Source organism: Miniopterus schreibersii, assembly GCF_964146895.1.
Source record: "Miniopterus schreibersii genome assembly, chromosome: 19".
NCBI classification, from domain to species: domain Eukaryota; kingdom Metazoa; phylum Chordata; class Mammalia; order Chiroptera; family Miniopteridae; genus Miniopterus; species Miniopterus schreibersii.
The window spans coordinates 1966073-1981194 of record NC_138119.1 but is presented as its reverse complement, the minus strand read 5'-3'; positions in this window follow the sequence as shown (position 1 = coordinate 1981194).

Sequence of the window (15122 nt, the reverse complement as noted above, 5' to 3'; positions counted from 1 at the left end):
GCTCACACTGCAACCCCGGCCCTGGCTCCCCGGGCTCCTCTCCTGGCTTCTTTTTTTCCCTATAGCCCTTAACACTCTCCAGCACACTTATAATTTATTTATTACGCTGACTGTCTTCTTCAAGTACAATGCACGTTCTTTGGACAGATTTACCCGATTTATTCTTTGTTGCGTTCTTAATGCCTAGGCTACTGCTTGGCACAGAGTAAACACTCGAAATGCATTTGTTGAATGAATGAAAATGGTTACCTGTACATCTGCACGTGGATGGATATGTATTGTCAGGCAGAAAATGTTGATAAAAGTTTTTAAACAAGCTTGGTGCCAACCGCATTGGAACGGAGCCCCCTTGGCTCGCCAGCCTGCTTTAGAACCAGCGCAGTCCTCACGCGGGGGCACGGCCTGTCGGTGTGAACGCTCGGGGTGCCCACACCCGCTCCCCTGGGTCAGGACGCGCTCACTGGGGAGACCCCCAGCGGAGGCCCCGCGCAGACGAGGGGGCGGGAGTGTTTGAGGCGGGCGCCCGGGCACCGGCCCACGTGGCACAGAAGAGGGAGCCAGCCTGTGAATTTCTTATTCAAGAGCCGGTTGGCCAACGAGAGCCCTTCCCGAAGCTTCTCGCGCTCCCCTTGGGTTACCGACGCCACCCATCTGCTTCACGGACGTTTACGGCCATACGACGTTGGACTCCGACTAATCTGACATCTCTTCCCTGGAAACCCAACGAAAGCATTTTATCGCTTGAGAAATGTGCTTTTTACTTTCAGTTGAAAAATAGAGAGAAAAATAAATAAGCTTTGTACGATGGGGATTCTAAACTAGGTTTCAACCTATTGCTGCCTAAGAACACTTCCTTCCGTATTTTTTAAACAAAATATGTTATCTCCAAAGACACGCTTCATTCCCCCTCAGAGATGTTCTGAAACCCGGCGGGGAAAAACTTAGAAATGAAACAACAAAAGTCCCTAACACCGTGTCCAAAGGAAACCCGAGAGCCCGCGCCACCCTGGGTGTTTAGCTTTGGTGACAGGGTGACAAATCTAGAATGCTCTTTGGCTATAGTTTAGGACTGTTCGAAGAGCGTGATGAAACCAAAGCCACGTGAAAATAATTCACTAGGCCCGAGAAGTCAGTCCTAGTGGAATAGAGAATTTGCTAGAAGTGAGGCGTTGGAGAGGGCACGGCCCAAGGGTGTAAGGCCCGTGGGGATCGAGGTGCCGCCCGCGGTGCGTGGGGACGGCTCCCACCAGTGAGATCAACCCCAGCAAGTCCACGGAAACGGTCAAGAAGAGCGTGTTCTCCTGCGCTGGAAACTCAGAAATAAGCAGGCCGGGGAGCCCCAGGTTAAACACGCCTCCCGCTCTCCTACACGAGTCAAACACAGCGTCAGCGGTCGGCCGGCCACATCGATTACCTGGCCTTCGCAACGGGCTGCGATACTGGAGTCGGCGAATGTCTCGACCTCACGCACTTAGTCCATTCCACAGGAAAAAATAAAACAAGAACCGAAATTCACGTTAGCATTTTTCTACGGCTATTGAAATGCCTCTTCCTCCTCACGGGTGAGCTATAAATAGGTAATACCAGCTCCACACTCAAATTGTTTTTATTATTATTATTATTATTATTAAAGTAACTGCAAGGTGCAGACGGTGGCGGAGATTCAGGCCCGCTCGTTATTGAAAGTTTATGAAATGCCTCCAGCTCCCTGGAGAAAATGCGCTGCATTATGGATAAAATAAGAATGAACGAATACGACGCCCAAGGATAAGCCTGCTCCCTGGTTTCCAAGCTGTGAGCCTCACCGCTCTCCCCCAGCAGGCTGCTCATAAACGCGGCCCGGCTGCGACCGCGGCCCCCAGGCAGGGGGTGCGGGAGGCCGAGCGTCCTGATGGGAAAGGAGGCTGGTGCTCCAGGGACCCGGGGCAGCGGCCCGGCCAGGGCTCCCGTTAGCGCCGCGTGGCCAGTCACCTGCCCCAGGTACTCGGGGATGCCCCGACGCCTCGGAGGAGTGAACAGCTGAGTGGTTTACTCGGAGCCCGTTTTATTCTGAGTCAAAGTGGGAAGCTGCCCAATTAAGCCTGGAGGGCAGCGTTTGCCCTGGAAAGGGCAGTTTAAAGGGTTAGAGTTATCGAAGCAATATAAAAACGAGTCCCTGGGGTACAGTAACGCCAGGACTTCGCACCGTGGGTGAGAATTTCATTATCAGCAGTTACAACGTTTCCCTCGGTGGCCAGACGAAGGGGGGGGGGGGTGGGAGCCACCCTTAGAATAGAAAGTGTGTTAATTTTTTATATTTATTTATTTATAGCCCCCTGACTACCTCTTGGTCTCTTCTAGAACACGCGGCGTCTCCTGGCCGGTGTCCCAGCGTCTCAGACGGCGCAGGATGCTGCCACGCCAAGTAAATCGACGCGACCGTTTCCTCTAGAAGTACGTCTCCTACGTCTAATGGATTATACGTTCACCGAGACAACACAGAATTCAGATAGGCCAGGGGCATTATTGGATTTTCAACTGATTTTTTTTTTTTTTTAAACAGAGAAGGCCAAAATGGCATTTTGTTCTGCTTTATCTAATTATATCCCCAGCTCTGCTCTACAGTCGGTTAAATTAAATTAACAAAATTAAATAATGAATTTTCGAGAAGGGTTTTTCTTTTAAGAACCCAGTGTTACTGTGGTTACTTAAACAAAATGGATACACCGTTTCCATAGAGTGAAAATGCTTCAGGTGTCTTTGAATGTAGCCTGGGTACAAAGTATCACGTCCACGTTGCAGCGGAACCGCTCTAGGTGGGGCCCCCGGAGAGACTGTTACCGTATTTATACAGCGCTTCTAGTTTCTGAGCAGCTGTGGATCGTTTAGTCCAATATTTTAATTGTGTATCAAAAGGCACCCACGAAACAGGGAGGAGGGACACATATTCAGGTTTTAAAAAGCTGAGGTCCCAGGGCCGGGAGTCTGTAAAGGGGGGGGCAGCCCAGCAGCTGACGGGTTGCAGGCTGAGGTTTAACCACACCCCAGCCCCTAACTATCAGCATGAGCACAGCACAGTATTATTTAAACATTAAGCAAAGGATTTTGTGTCGACATATAGTCATACAAGAAAAAGATAAACGTGAGTGTGACCATGAACGAACACAGACGCGTTTCCCGTATCTGCACATTAGCAAGCTTGCCGGCACTCGCGATAACGCTCCTATCAGCAGCGCTGGGTCCGTTTCCAGAAAGACCATCTCGGTGTCGTTAGGAAACTGAGACCAGGGGCTGATGTGAACCGTGAGCTGCTTCTCTTAAAAGTAGTTTTATTACAAACGTTGACTCAGGTTTTCTGGTAAATAGGAGCTTGGATTCTTACCGAGGGTCAGGTCGTCCTAATTCGATGACTTGAGGACACGCCAGGGAAACCTTGAGGAGGGAGGGATTCTTGACCCTCCAGAGAAGTACGAATATGGGTTGTCCTCTGGGGGATGTGTTTTCATAAACTATCAAAGGAGAGGGGACGTTTTGCTCCTTTAAAGAACCCTTCCCATCAGATTCCACGCCTCACGGAATCCACGGTTTACACTAACGGGAAAGGAAGCGGCAGTTTACCTGCAAATACCACGTATGACAGAGGCCTCACATCCCTCAAAGATCTTCGTTCGTTACTGAGGTTGTTTAAAGAAGTAAATGTCTTAAATGTTTCGCTATTAAGGCAAAAGGCGTTGGGTGCCACCGTTTCCGAGAGCGTGAAGGGAGGGCTGGGTTGCGCAGGTTAGTGTCGCGAGTGAGTCCGCGCAGAGCCCCCAGGATGAGATCCTCTCAGCCGTCGCTCAAGGGACCTGCTGGTTCACAGAAGCGACACAGCGCTTCCTCCATCGCGCCGACACAACACACATTTCCCTTATTTCCATTCCCAGATGCCTTCTTCGGAAACACACGTGCATCATATTTTAGCTGTAAACAATTAGGTGTAACTGAAAATAAAATTGCAAATTTTCTCATTTTCTTGACAAACGAGGTTTCTAGTATGTTCAGATTTCTGCTGCATCTTTTTTCCTGTTTTTTCTATATTCCATCTCTCCCCTCTATTTTTGTTTGAAAATTCCAACACGGGATTCATGCCAGAAAGTCCTTTTTCTCCCCCCTGAAAGCTGAAAGGGGTCATTTCAAGTTCCGAGGCCGTGAGGACGGCCCGTGCCCGACTTTTCCCACAGCGACGTGAACGCTTTTCGACGGGCGGGTTCCAGGACCCGCGAGCTTCTGTTCAGGACCCGCAGGTGGTGCCTATGGCAGACCAGCCAGGAGGGTGGTTTGCAGGAGCGTCAAGATCAGAAACTGTAATTAAAGGTTATTTTGGGAAAAGCCAGCAACACCGTCAAACTCCACGGGGGGGGGGGGGGCGGGGGGGAACGATTTTATGACAAATTGTGGACAAAAATATTATAACCCGATATGTCACTTGAAAACAATTGAATTTCTGGTCTTTTCACTGTGGATCCTTGGTTTTCCAAGTGACGGCTGGGTTGCCGTGTAGCGCGCTGACTTTTCCTGAAGATCACAGGTTATTTCGTAGCTGTCAGTCACACAGACACCCCCCGTCACCGGGTCCTGCAGCCCGGCCCCTTGATCTCTTTATGCGAAACCCTCACGACACCTCATCGCCGCCAGGCCGCGGCCACACGGTGGTAGGTGGTGGGCCCCTGATGGACTTTTTCCCTCGTAACTACACACAACTGAAGATGTTATGCGTGGAGGCAAAGCGCAGAAATAATGAATATCTACAGTTTCATTTCCATGCGTGTGAAATAAACACCAGGGTGAAGTCATAGAGGAGCGAAAGGGGTGGGCCAGTGGGTTAAAGAAGAGAAATAATATCCATGATTAAAGTACCGTGGCCAACGGTTGTGACAATGTGTCGACTGCATGACTGCATCTGTTTCAGAGCCAGAAAAGAAACACTGACAATTTAATAAGAATCCCTCTGTTTCCTTATATGAAACAAAGTCCTCACTCCAAAGTCTTGCTAACAATCAATGAATCCTGTGGACACCTGTTTTGGAAAATAATTAATTTTATTTATACATTTATTTTTAAGTACTAAGCGGTAAGTAGTTTTTCAATCTTTTTTAAATTTAAAAACGATGTCAACCAACCTAAGGTTGCATCTCTACAGGTTCATCTTCTCCCCCCCCCCCCCCGCAATTCTGTAAATTCTAGGCAACAATTCTATGACTATAGAGTAATTAGTCCTTGAATTAATATTTGTAGTTCAAGTTTATATTCCTTGATAATGATGATAAATTTATAATATCTTGTTGCTAGGAACAAATGGCAAAGCTTATTTTCAGTATTATTTATTTATAGGTTTAAGTTTTTTGTGACTAATAACTGTGTATAACCTTAAACTGCAACAGGCAAAATGTTCACACAACAGACAACTTATCGGGATAAAAGAACATATGATTCATTTGTACTAAGAATACACTTGACTTCTATGCTGGCTTCTGTAGAGGACACTTTGAACGGCAACTCTCAATATTTGTATTTTCTATGTTTCCTAAGTCCTGCTTATTGTTAAGCATTTGAAAATTTAAAAAGCAGGCTTCCAAACAGAGACTAGTTTGCAACCCTGGAAGAATATTTTTAAAAACCATTTAATGTGTAGTGTTACCTGTCTGAGAATTCTTGCCTTTTTGTTTTTTTAATTAAAAAAAAAAAAAAAGACTGAATTCATTCACCAGAAAGCAAAGCTCTCAAATACGAGGCTTTTTAAAATATAATGCTTTGTGGGTTAGGGGGGACCTAAGATAGACTAATTTTCTAGCTGTTGAACAGATAAAGCACACGCGCGCACACACGCACACACACGCACATGCACACACACGCACACACAGGCGCACACGCGTGCACACCTTTGCCCAGATCCTGTTGGGTACTAAGCTCTTGCTGTAACATTCGATGCTCTGTGCAGAAGGAGGTAAGTACCGAGCCCTTACTTTTGCTCAGGATTGAGGAATTGTGGTCAACACACCCCAAATAACGTCACAGTGACAAGTGGCGAGTCCCCCCGAGATGGAGGGGAGAGCAGGAGGCCCGAGAGTCAGCGCTCTGCGAGTCCATCCCATTAGTGGAGTAGCTGAGATTCCAGATTCTTCTGTCTGTGAAATAATTCACATTAATCTTCTATTTTTAACTTCCCGGCGGGCCGAGGAGATTTTCACACCGAAGGCTGCAGCCGAGGCTTCCACGGGGCTGAAACACAAGCTCCGTGTGAGATCCACACAAGACCCAACTTGACGGGAATGCAGGGCGTTGCCATGGCGATGCCGCCCGCTGGCACTCTCCTCGCAGGCTTGGCTCTGCCACTCCACTCGAGAGGATCACATGAAAGGGGCGCAGCCAGCGAACGGGCCGGGGAGAGGGGACTTTCTCACGTCTCCCCCGAAAGAGAGCGTGTCGTCATCTGTCAGTAATGTCACCCGACGCAGACGGGCTGGCTGAGGGGGTGTCCTGCTGAGACCTCCTGGAAACCCTGGCGTGTATTTCCTTTTGGTTTAAGTGGAAAATCGGCAGTTCCAGGGCTGTGAGCGAAATCACAATGTGAAGGAGGGTCTTAGACTCATCTGACAGAGGGTGAGGTCTGGGGCCCTGAAAAAACAAAGGCTTGTGTTGCTGTGGTGGGGCTGGTTGTACTGTTTTGCTTGTTGTTTTTTTATTTTAAAATATGTTTTTTATTGATTTTTTAGAGAGAGGGGAAAGGAGAGGGAGAGAGAGAGAATCATCGATCGGCTGCCTCCTGCACACCCCCTCCTGGGGATTGAGCCAGAAACCCAGGCAGGTGCCCTGACCGGGAATCGAACCCGTGACCTCTTGGTGCCCCGGACGACACTCAATCCACCGAGCCACACCTGACGGGCTGTTAACATTTCATTTAAATCTAGGCATCAAAAGCAAATGAATCCCAGATCTAAATGCCTTTAAGTTAATTCACCTGGTGTCATTTCTTCACAGACAGACCTTCCTTTCAGGGGTTATCATCAGCCCAGCTGTTTACAATAACAGCCTCAATTAGAACCGAGCCACGGGCATCAGGTCCAGCATTTTTCCTGAGTAATGTCACTAAACTCTTCTCAAACCCCCTCTGGGGGTTGACTACGATCGACTCCACGTGTGCTTGAAGAAACGGAGACTCAGAGAGGAAACATACCGGGGCTGGGGTCAATCGCACAGAAAAAGGGAAACCGGACGTTAAGCCCAGAACCACTCCTACCGAGTCAATAAACAGAACTGTGCCAACATCTGATGGGAGGGTTTCCAAAGCAACCACCAACAGGCAGGGAAACAGGCGGTTCTGACGTTACCGTGAAACATCTTTTCCACATTACAAAACACAACCCATCAGGTAAGACTGGGGAGGTGATGCATCGGAGAATCTCGTGCCTTAAAAAGAAGCCATTTGGCAGTTTTAATTCAACAATAACCATCTATCGAGCTCTTAGCTTTTCCTCTAAGCACAGACAGACTCCCCAGACACCTGCTGTTGCCCCAGAAGAATTTGCCAGGTACTGAGAGAGCAGTGAGCAAGGCGAGGAAAGGCCTGCCTGTTGAGTAGGGAGCACATTTTGCTATAAGACAGAGGTGTTGACTTAGCGGCCGGATGGCTGAGGTGGCCCTCAGACATGTTTAATTTGTCAAAACCCAATGTGGGTTCGATAGTCGACTGTGGGTTCTTGGGGAGGCGCCCACACTTTTCTTATCTCCGTCTCTATCACGGGGTAATAAGTATTTGTTGAAGAACTGAAGGAATATCTCCTCTAAGGGGGGTCAGATTAAAATATATCATTAAAATTTTCTTGACCTATTGACTAAGTAATAGGAGCCAACATTTCACCCAGATATAATTAATTCCATTGATAATAATTATGATCGTAGTCTGAAGTTACATGTGTGCACACACGTATAGACACGTACCTACATATCTATAACTACAACTAGTTGAACATGGTCTTCATCTGAGGCAATAAGTTAGTCACTCAGGAGAGCATCTGAGTGAAATTTGATTACATAATTAAATAAGCATTTAATTTCATTATAAAATTTACCAAATACACTCCTTATCCAGCTGCCCACTAGAGTTACCATGTTCTTTTGAAAAAAAAGTCATCATTAAAATACTAACCAACACCACACAACCGTGAGCCTTCTGTACGGTACCTGGGACGTATTTTTTTGCTTTATTGAAATATCAAGAGAAGAAATACTATAAAGAGAAGAAATAAAAGAAAACATAACCTGTGATCCTTCTTTCTGGACTGTTAGATATATCAACACAGATTTTATTCTTAAACTCGTCTGTAATTAGAAAGTGTTCCCAGTACTCATTAGATTTTCCAAGGAGTCTGACTCAGAAATACACCCGGGTGACTGACGGCCGTCAAGCCCCTCAGATTCCGGGGACTTCAGCAGCCAGGGGCCTGTTTCGGTATCGGGAATGTACTTTGCCTCTTTTGAGTTCGCAGCAGCATACCATGCTACTTATTTGCCAAGTGGCATTGACCAGAGGGGCAGATACTGCAAGTGATTATCCCGGAGAAAGTTGATGTTTTCATATCAGGCAGGTAAACTCCATTCACCACCAGTGAAAAATTGGTTTCTACAGTGTTGGCCTTTACTGGTTACTAAAACGCCCATGGGAAACAAAAGGGGGGAGGACAGTGAAGTCACAGGCACCACTTACTGTCTCTTCATTGCACATCTGCCCTACAGAGACCTGTATTAGGAATCTGCTCTCGGGAATGTATCACAAATGCCCCTCTTCCCCAGGTGGGGGCTCTCTCAGCTTCTGGACTGTTCCTACAATAAATGAGCATGAACCTCCCTGTGACACGTCTATTACTGCATTGAATTGGAATTTAAATCTTGCATTGCTGTTTAATTTCTCACTTACGCATGTTCTCTCTCTTCCACTGAACTGTGAGGTTCGGGGAGGTCACCGTGTGTCCCATGTCCTGTCCCAGCACAGTGCCTCTCTGAGTCTCTGGGAGGTACTCAATGGATATTGATGGATCAGATAAGGTTTATGGGAAGGAAAACACCTCGCCCGGGTCTTGCCTCTCAGCTGCCAGTTCAATTCCATGACTTGCAAATTTAATTCTGAGTGAGTGCAAAGTGCTCACTTATTCTGCAAATTGAAACACTGTGCATATTAGAAAGAATCGATCTTCTTCTGGTGACATCAAAATTCTGGATTTCCTTTCTCCCTGAAAGGCCCAGATAATCTGCACACTTCTGCTCCATTAATTGACGAGTATTATAATTTAAAAATCTCAGTATTTCAAATAAACATACCCTGCAGATATCTTTTAAAGTGGCCACTCCTACTTGCGGCAGGTTTTGTTCTACAGAGAATGAGTGAATTCCAGCTGTGGCCTGTAAATCAATCAGTGCAAATGTTCTACTCGAAACACCCAAACCTTCTCATTTGAATTACTCTTCAGTAAAAGTTACATCCAGAAGGCAGATGAAATTTTTACTTAATTTGTTTGTATCACAGGGGTAAAAGGTAAAGGCAAAATCACACAGTATCAGGGTAGAGCTGATTATTATCTTTTCAGTGATAAAAGAAAGTGTCAAATAAATGGTCGAAGGCGCTAAAGCTTTGCATGACTTTGATTTGGCAGATGACTTTAACAGTGAAATTTTTCCTTAATGATGTGGCAGAACATTAGGGCAAGAGGTTCCAGTCTAACATATCAATACAGCCTGGTGTCATAGTTCATGTGTCAATACCACGTTAGGTGTTTCATCCAGCAACACTTTCAACATCTTCAACAGAGAGGAAAAGATACACTGTGTCCAGACAAAGGGTGAGAAATTTAGCAGCATTTGTTTTGATAGCATCACTTTAACATTTTCAAACCAAATGATACAACACTATTAAAGATATTAAACTGGCAGAAAAATTCATTTAGCCCTGGCCTGTGTGGCTCAGTTGGTTGGATGTCGCCCCTGCACCAGTTGGATTCCCAGTCAGGGCACCTGCCCAGGTTGTGGGCTCAGTCCCCAGTAGGGGGCGTGCAGGAGGCAGACGATCGATGTTTCTCTTTCATTGATGTTTCTCTCTCTCTCCCTCTCCATCCGTCTCTTTCTAAAATTGATAAAAACATATTTAAAAAATTCATTTAGAGGCACTGGAATATGAAACTAGAACCAGAGACTTAGAAAACAGAAACTGTATTCTTATCAATAGCCTAATGTGCCTGTTTTTTTTCTTTTCTTTTTCTTTCTTTCTCTGAAGCTTTAAGACAACATCCAACCTTTGAGTAGTTCAAAACACAAGGGCAAGAGCTTGAGCCTGGAGAGGCTAACAGCTGCTTAACTAATATTCAAATTCACACTGCCCATATTTATTTTGATGAGATGCTGAAGAGCTTAACTTTTGTATCTTTTTAAGCAAATGTAGTTTTTCCACATTTATCAATAAAAAATTCAGGGAATCGGCAAAATTATAGAATATGTTCCAATGTCCATTATGTATCTCCCAGGATTTAATTATTTGGTGAGAAATGAAAGATAAGTGGCTTTGCTAAAACAGAAATTTAATACTCAAAATGAATGACATTTTATGCTTCTTGGAAGAAAAAAAAGATGAGCTTTTGAAAAATTCTATTTTAAAAGAGATCTCTTTCCTATACAAATGTAAGAAGACGGTAACTGCGAAATGGCAAAACTTTGGAAATAAGACAACAGAAGCCCCCCTACCCTGCCTTCGTTTTTTTGTTTCTGGGGATGGAGCTGCTTTTCATTTAGGTTTAGTCTGGGATCCACTCAGTCATCTTCTTCCGAATCGCTGTGCACATAATCACATCTACCTTTTATTGTAATTTAGTTATTTTCTTTTGTTCTTTGCTATCTTAGAAAAGAAAAATTACCTTAAAATGAGTTTTCTTTCTGTAGGCATGAAAAGTTCTCACTTCCTGTACTCTTCTGGGAAAAAGAAAAGAATTGAAGCGATGGCCTGGATTACAAATAATTATTTAAATTGCTTCAGTTTCAGGAACTTGAAGAAGACAGAGCATATTTCCATTCAATACCGGCTTGTTTTGAACAGGCCCCTGCAGGAATCTTGGCTCCAGCCAGCCTGCCTCGCAGCCACTAGAGGGCACTGTTGCACCAGCACAGTAATGAGAGGCCACGGCCCTGACAATAACCAATTTATCATATATATATATTTAGATACTGTCAGTGTCTCTCTCTCAAGATGAAACTGGCTTAGCATTTTTAATTGGATATGGCTGCTAACTACAACTTCGTATAATTAGAGATGTTACCCTCAAAGGTTAAAATGGGGGGGGGAGGGAAGAAACATATCTTTCCCCCAGCATTCATATTTTTACAATAGCAAGATCTTTCAAAATCTGGATTTTTCCCAGTGAAAACAGACTTCATTATGAATTTTACATGGTGCCATTTTAAATCAAGCGACAGTGCGGTACTGATAATGTTGGTTTTCAAGTAACGCCTGGCAGCGATCTTTCTTCCCCTCTCTTCTCTGCGGCCTGGCCCTCCTCTGCTCTTCCAATTCTCTCTTCCCCCTTGACTCTGGACCCAGTGCGGTGCCCACATCAGGAATCAATGGTCCTAACAGCCTCCGAGCCACACTGCTGCCCAGCCAGGCAGCTTCGGCCTCAGAAAAAACAGAGTAAACATGGTGATGCCCCAGGGTGGACAGAGCCATCCAAGCAAACTGACTACCTGGAACTGTGTACAATTCTCCGGACACTGGAATTTTCCTGGAAAATGCACTTTCAGGGACATCGCGTAGGTTACGGACACTGCCCCCATGTCGGTGTCCCTTCTCGCTAAGTTCTTCATACTCTGATGCTCAAAATCAGTGTCCCAGGAAGCTCGCGCACCGGGGCCCCCGAGGGAGGGTGGAGCAGCGGAGCGTCCGAGTGCCGAGCTCCGAGTGCACAGCCCCGGCCCTCGCTGCTCACCTGCAAAGCCCGAGGGCCAGGCCCCAAGGGAGCCACTCGGAGCCGGGGCGCAGAAGTGCTCTGTGGCACGCGGCCTGTCTCAGGAGGAAGCGACAGACGTCACCGTGGGTTTCTTCGTTTTGAAAGCCAGCTGCACCGGAGGCCCCCACCTGGCCCCGCAGGCGGGCTGCTGAGCTGTCACTGGCCTGGGTCCGGCCCAGCCGAGCGGTCAGGCGATGCCCTTAGAGCCCCAACAGGGGCTCACGAGGCCTGGAGGAGATTTGTTTACAAAGACGCCGTCAGCTCCTGAGACACCCCAACAGCCTCTGAGTAGGTGGACGACGGGAACTCGGACCAGGAGCCCCGCGTGTAATTAATTTTCTTCACTTTCTCCCTTTTTCACTTCTCTGCTTTCTTTTCTGTTTTTGTTTGTATATTTGCTTTTGCGTCTGTGTTTTCTGTCTCCGCATTTCCCCCTCTGCGCACTCCAAAGGGAAAGCCGTTCTCTGTCGCCTTGACTGACTGTATTACAGAGAGAGGCACGTGTGCACGCCGACCCCTCCACGCTGGCACAGAGACAACCCCACTGAGCCCGAGACCTCCCGGCTCCCAATTCTGCACGGGGTACGAGGCGGAGTAAACGAAATCAAAATATTTGTGAAGCAGATGGCTCGATACTGACACACAGGAGGTGTTCGGAAAGTGCCGACCTATCGGGAGCTTCCTTAAAAAAAACAGGTGCCTTCAGGGAGGTGGGTGTTGGGAAGGAACCCCACTTATGGGGGACCCCAAAGAGATGTTGCCTCAGGTCTGGATCGAACGGGGGGGGTCAGGAGCGGAGCGGAAGAAGCCAGGACCCTGCATCGAGATGGAGAGAAGAGAATCTGGAAACAGCGTTACAAGCAAAGCCGCGAACGAGAAAGGATAATATTGTGACAAGGGAATCACCATGTCTTGAGTGACTGCTGGGTGCCAGGCACTTCCTGTACATTCTCCCGTTTAATTCTCACCACAACCCTATAAGGAGTTTGTTGGCCTCTGCTCTTCCTAGTGGAGGAAACTGAGGCTCGCAGACGTCGAGGATCGAGCCCAAGGCTCCCTCGGCCCCTAAGTGGTGGCGCCTATTAAGTGCACCCCTTTGCAGGTGGAGCGAATGGGACTCGGGTTTCCACCTTCCTGCAACCCCGCCCGGATACGGGTGGTGTTTGGAGATTTTACTGGGCAGATCCTGGGATAAGCCCCCCCTTTCCATCCGCCCCACTCGGGGCGAGGTCTTTACCGGCGCCCTGGGCCGTCTCTGCCTCCCTCCCCCGTCTTCCTTCCTCCAGCTTCCGACCAGCTCTGGGAGACCGTCCTGAGCACACCTGGCCTCACCTGCCGGGCCCAGGACCGTCCCTCGTGCCCCCTGCTGATGTCGGACGTGTTCCGCTTTCCGTGTGGTTTTCAAGGCCCTCGGTTCTCTGAACCCAGCTCACACATCCGCCCTTCCACGCGCGACCCTCCCTCTCAGCACATCCTGTGTCCGGTTCTCCGAGAGCGGTCCACGCCCTCCGATCCCAGCGCCTTCTCGCTGACCCACTAAGTACGGACCGCTGACACCATCCATCCTTCCACGCATTGCAACCAACGGTCTGCGGGGTCCACGGATTCCCTCCCTCCCCTCCCCCGAAGCCCACGCTGCTTCCCCGGCGGCCTCTGTGGCTGGGTTTATTCTCACCTGGGGCACCTCCGCGGGCTTGGGGGCCAATCACCTATTAGTTGTGATTTGGGGCCAGTGAGTCACTTTCTTCGAGTCTCAGTGTCTTAGCTTGTACGTGGGAATAAAATACTTTAAAACGAGATAAAGCGAAGGAAAGCCCCCGGCCTCGGCCCTGGCACAGCTGAGGGAGGTGACAAACATTTATCGAGCCGGCGAATGAGTGAAGAAAACACGAACGGATGTCGCTACAATGTTGCCACCATGTTGCCACAATGTGACAGGCCGCCCACTGTTGTTGGGGCTGAGAGGAGCCGCCCATTCTTGCTTTTATACCAAGAAACGAGGGGACCTTCCTGCAAGGCGGCTGCTCCAAGGCGGGTGTCAGTCCGCAAGGCGAATGCGGGATGGGCCTGCGGTGCGCACAGCGGGCGCGGAGAGCCACGCGCTTCCTCCCGCGCCCTTCCTCCTTCCTCCCGCGCCCACGCCCCGAGTGTTCTCCCGCAAACCTCCCAGGCTTGTTTACCCCGAGCTCCGCTTGCCGGCGCTGCGCCCGCTCCATCGCTGTCCCCTCAGTGAATTCCCTTTCCCCAGACAAAGCGGAGAGCCTGGCTTTGAAGTCGCGGGAAGCCGGGCTGACAGTTTCGCGGGGACCGGGGAAGTCCCCGTGGCAGCGGGCATGAGAGCCCCGAGATCAGAGGCCGTTTCCAAAGCGGCGGGAGCCGTTCAGACTCTCTCACTGAAAGGGGCTCTGAGGCCGGGCCCGGGGTGGGGCCTCCTCTGTGCGGCCGGTTTGAAACTGTCTGTAGTTCATCGCAGACAGTCCTGCTTCCAAATCCCCGGTTCAGGGGGAGAAACGCCTTCTGATCCCGGGCTCAGCCGGGAGCGAGCGTGCTGTCCCCCACATCCGCGATCCCGGGGGCCCCCGGGGGGGGGAGAGAAAAGGGGATCAGGGGTGTGCCCTATTTATGCAGTACTTTGCTCCTGGAACAAAGTCGCCCCCAGGAGGCTGAGCCCCAGCACCGAAGGGCGCCCAAGGCCTGGCAGGCGCTCAGCAAGCACTTGTAGGTTGGTCTCTGATTTAAAGAATTGCTTTTTCACCCCATGAGACCGTGATACGCTTTTTGCACGTTACAAATGCAAAGAAAACACGAGGGGCCCAGCCGTGTGGCTCGGTGGCTGAGCGCTGACCCACGAACCCAGGGTCAGCCGTTGGTTCCCGGTCGGGGCTCTGCCCCCGCTGCGCGCTCCACGCTCCACGCCCAGCAGGGGGCGCGCAGGAGGCGGCCCATCGATGCTTCTCTCTCCCCCGTGCTCCCAGCTCTGTCCCACCTCCTTCCATTCTCTCTAAAATCAGTAAAAACATATTTAAAAAAAAAAAAAGGCAAACACGAGGGGAGCTGTGGGCAACTCTGTCCTGCAGTTTCTCCAACAACGGAGTTTGACAACCGAGAAGAAGGGAA